The 4678-nt window shown below is 37.0% G+C and overlaps 1 protein-coding gene across 2 annotated transcripts in view; it reads left to right on the forward strand.

Annotated features, from left to right (window-relative positions):
• Positions 1 to 321: 321 nt before the first annotated feature.
• NUMB (numb homolog (Drosophila)) overlaps positions 322 to 4678 on the forward strand; it is a 116993-nt gene continuing 112636 nt past the window's right edge. For both annotated transcript variants that reach the window (XM_006884701.1, XM_006884703.1), the window contains exon 1: positions 322 to 406. The gene's annotated coding sequence lies outside the window, so the exon portion shown is untranslated. The remainder of the gene's footprint in view (positions 407 to 4678) is intronic.

Consider the following 4678-nt stretch of genomic DNA (forward strand, 5'->3'; position numbering starts at 1 on the left):
GTTCTCATCAAACAATGCTTTTCTCTCTTCCTATGTGTGTAATTGAAAATCCAATTATTTACCTATAGGCAGTGGATTTGTGTCCAGGATAATTCACTGTAACATATTAAGGGAAATTATGGCTCTGCATTAGCATGTAAGTTTTATAGATGCTACAAGTGCTTTAGAGCAGCATCCTAGTGTCTTGGGAGGAAGTTGAGATCCTCCTTTCCTTTTTATTTTGCATACCTGTGTTTTCATTGGCATGACCATATCAGTGCAATGTAGTAATAATTGTGTTATTGACAACTTTGTGAGATGTTTATTATTCTCATTTTACAGATGAGGAAACTGAGACTTGGTGAAGTGAGGAAACTTGTCCAAAATCACAAAACTTGTAAAGGCCACAGTCAAGATTCAGAGCCAGGTCTGTCCAGTTTCAAAACTCTTAATCATAACAATGGCCTTCGAAATAGCTATGAAATGTCTTCCTATAAGTTTTATTGTCATTAATGTTTTTTAACTTGCCTTGATAATTTTTCAGTGGTAAATTTTAGGAGATGTACTTTATGATAAATTCTGAACCTTTTAAATATTGTAAATAGTAATATAGTGTGGTATTTAAGCAGAGCAAGACTGGGTGTGAATCCCAGTTTTTTCCCTTACTTACCATGTGACATTGGAAATGTTACTTTTCTGTACCTCTTTACACAGATCTATAAAATGATGGTAGTAATAATCAGTATCTAATTGGGTGGTTATTAATATTAAATTATTTCATACATACAAATAATATACTCATTAAATGTGAACTATTTGGAAGCAGGAGTGGCATCCACTTCCTAAATAACATGCCTCTGGAAACTATGAACGCTGATAAATGTCGATAGTTGTAGAGGGGTTTCAGGCCTTTTGTTCATATAGGGTCGCTATGAGTCGTGCTCGACTTGAAGACAGTCAACAACAACAAAAACTAATCAGGAAAATATGATCATTACCATATTTTTGTGGAAATAATGTATAAGATGTGTGGTTTTGCAAAACCTCAACTTAATATCTTATATAATGTATTATGTGTGAGGTAGAAAACCCAACCCACTGTCTTCTGTTAGGAAATTTGAGTAAAGTATTCAGACAGCAGTGGAACATATCACAAAACTTAGATAAATCAAGATTAAACCTAAATACCCTGAGGAAAATCATAAAAGATCTGATTAAATTCAGACCTATTGTAAAACAGTGATCAATTTAAGAAGAAGAATATTGCATTCATAGTCAAAAAAGAACATTATAGGATCTGTCCTGAAGTACAATGCTGTAAGTGATAGGATACTATACATACACATACAAGGAAGACCTCTTAATGAAACTATTATTCAAATATTTCCACTAGTCTCTAAAAGATAAAGAAATTTTGAGGACTTGTACTAACTTTTGCAGTCTGAAATTGATTGATTAATAGTTGAATAATAGATGAATTAATAGTCATTAGTGACTGGAATGCAACAGTTGGAAACAAAGAGGGACTAGTAGTTGGAAAGTGAGACTTGGTGACAGACATGAAGCTGGGGAATCAAATGACAGAATTCTGTACAATTAATGATTGATTGTTAATACCTATTGTTAATATACACCTGTACACATAGTCCTCACTACTGGTAACAGACAACATCATTATAAATGGAGAAAGGTTGAAGTTGTCAGTGATTTTTGTCTTACTTGGATCAGTAATCAATACCTTTGGAACTAAAAGTCAGGAGACCAGGAGATATATTGCGTTGGATGAGTCCATTGTCTGGGACCTCTCTAAAATACTTAGTAGTGATGTCATTTTGATGTCTAAGGTGCACCTGATTCAGGCTGTGGTCTTCCCAGTTGCTTGCTATGCATCCAAGAGGTAGATCGTGAATAAGGATGGCAGAAGAAGAATTGATACCTTTGAAATGTGGTGTTGGAGAAGAGTAGTAAATATCCAGTGAGTTGACAAAAGAAGAAAGAGATAAATCTTGGAAAAGATGCAGCCAGAGTGCTCCTTGGAGGCAAATATGGTGAAGCTTTGTCTCTCATACTTGGACATGTTGCTAGGAGAAGTTATTCCTAGGAAAGGCCTAGCATGATTGAAAAAGTAGAGGGTCAGCGAAAGAGGAAAACTATCAATAAGGTGGATTGACACAGTGTCTGCAGCAATGGGCTCAAGGTTGTCAGAGACAGTGTGGATGGCACAGGATAGGACAGGGTTCAGGTCTGTTTTTCATAGGGTTACTGTGAGTTGTACTTAACTTGCCAGCCCTACAAGCAGCATGTATATACCTCACCTGTTGGCCAGGATATACAGATTGACTATGTCAGTCAGAAAAGTCCCTGGAAGAGCTCAGTATCAGCAGTCTAAACCAGACTTAGAGCTGACTGTTCATTAACAAGTTCAAATTGAAGGTGAAGAAAATGGAAACAAATCCAGAAAACCCAGATTATCACATTGAGTTTGTCCCCGCTGAATTTAAGAACCATCTCAAGAATGATTTGACTCATTGAACATTAATAACTGGAGACTAGAGGACTTGTGAAATGACTTCCATGATGACAGCAAAAGGCTGTTACATGAGATGAGAGAGAGAAAAGACCAATATAAATGGTAGAAGAGACTCTGAAAGTTCCAGTGTAAAGAAGCCAAAGCATAGAAATGCTGAAGTAAGATCTCAAAGGAAAGCGTGAGAAGACAAGTATTGTAATGAAGTATACAAAGAGGTGGAAAACTCAAAGGGAAGAAAACACTTGGCATTTCTCAAGCTGAAAGAACTGAAGAACAATTTCAGGCCACAAGTTGCAATACTGAAGGATTTTCTGGGCAACATCTTGAATGACGTTGTTTTTGTTAGGTACCTTTCAGTTGAGTACAAGTCATAGTGACCCTATGAACAACAAATCTGAACCCTGTCCTATCCCATGCCTTTCCCACAGACTCTAACACATTTAAATCCATTGCAACAGTCACTGTGTCAACCCACTTGGTTGAGGATCTTCCTCTCTTTTGTTGTCCCTCCCCCCTTTCAAGCACAGTGTCCATCTTCCTTCTCCACGACGTATCTATTTGTTCTTTTGGCAGTCCATGGGATATTCAGTGCTCTTCTCCAGCACCAAATCCCCAAGGTATCAGTTCTTCTGTCATCCTTATTCATTGTCCATATCTCTGATACATACCAGCTAATTGAGAAGACCATTGCCTGAATCAGGCTCACCTTAGTCTTCAACCTGACATCATTGCTCTTTAGCATTTTGGAGAGGTTCCTGACAGAGAACTTGCCTATTGCAGCATGTCTTCTGATTTCCTGACTGCTGGTACCAATGTTGCTGATTGCTGATCTAAGCAAGATAAAATCACGGACAGCTCCCAATCTTTTTCTATCTGTTATAATGTTGACTGGTGGTCCTGTAGTGAGGACCTTTGCTTTCTTGATCCTAACATTAATCTATACTGAAGTCTGTAGCCCTTGATCTTCTGTATCAAGCATTTTATATCCTCTTCACTTTCAGCAAGCGAGGTTGTATAATCTGTTACTGGAGAATGACTGCACAGCACTTGTCTGTCCGTGTGCTATAGTAGTGTAATTTGAGGTACTCAAATGGTGGAATCTGTGCCACCAGTAGATAGGTACCACAAGGGCCACCCATGGTAGAGAGGTTGCAACACAGCTCCTAGAGTAAGACAGGTTAGGAAGAATGATTGACCATCCACTTCTGAAACAACAGGACTCTGAAAACCTATTATTAGTAACTAGTAATAAATTTATACCAGTTGTAGAAATATCCTTGAGTGGGAGATAATTTAAATTAAGTAATCATTCAGATTCCATTTTTTAAAAAAACCTTCTGTGTGAATGTCTTCCACTTTTCTACAAGAGGAAAGCAAGAAAAAACAACCACCAACCAATTGTCATGGATTTGATTCTGATGCAGGTGACTTCATGTGTGTAACTACATAGGGTTTATACTTTATGTTATTTATTTATCATTAGGTCAGAATCAATCCAAAGCAAACCCACCACCAGGTTTTCAGAGGCAGTAAATTGCATGGGAGGAGATTGCCCATCTTTCTCTTGTGGAGCAGGTGGTGGATTTGAACTATGTGCCTTTGGCTTGGCAGTGTAGTTCCTTACTACTATTTACTACTAAGCCATCAAAGCTTCCCTTGTCTTTCATTGGGGTTTCAATATCTTGGAAGATTAATTTCTTTTTTTAGCATAAAAAATGTTTTAATATTTTTCATTGTTACACATTTTCTTCTCCCCAACCCTCCCTGTAATGCACCCCTTGTTCCACATGTTTTCATAGATATAATACCTAATCATGTATTCTTTTTGGACAGTTCTTCCCCTCATCTGATCTAATGCAGTATTCATTATCTATGCACTCTTTTCCATTCTTTCCCTAACATCCACATGTCTGTTCTGTTTTATAACAGCAATGTTATGCATATGTGTCCTTTTGTAACTGAAATATTTTACTCAAAATGTCTTCCAGCCCCCCTCTGTGTTGTGTAATGGTTTAAGAGTTTATTGTTTTACAGTGTTGCATAATATTCAATTGTGTGACTATACCACAGTTTTTCTATCCATTTATTTGTTTGTTTTTTTTTAATTAAATTTTATTAGTTTTAATGAACATTTACAGGGATTTTGGGTTTTCATTCCTTCATTGCTGC

This window comes from Elephantulus edwardii, unplaced genomic scaffold, assembly GCF_000299155.1.
Source record: "Elephantulus edwardii isolate Elephantulus edwardi_28Jun2011 unplaced genomic scaffold, EleEdw1.0 scaffold00037, whole genome shotgun sequence".
NCBI classification, from domain to species: domain Eukaryota; kingdom Metazoa; phylum Chordata; class Mammalia; order Macroscelidea; family Macroscelididae; genus Elephantulus; species Elephantulus edwardii.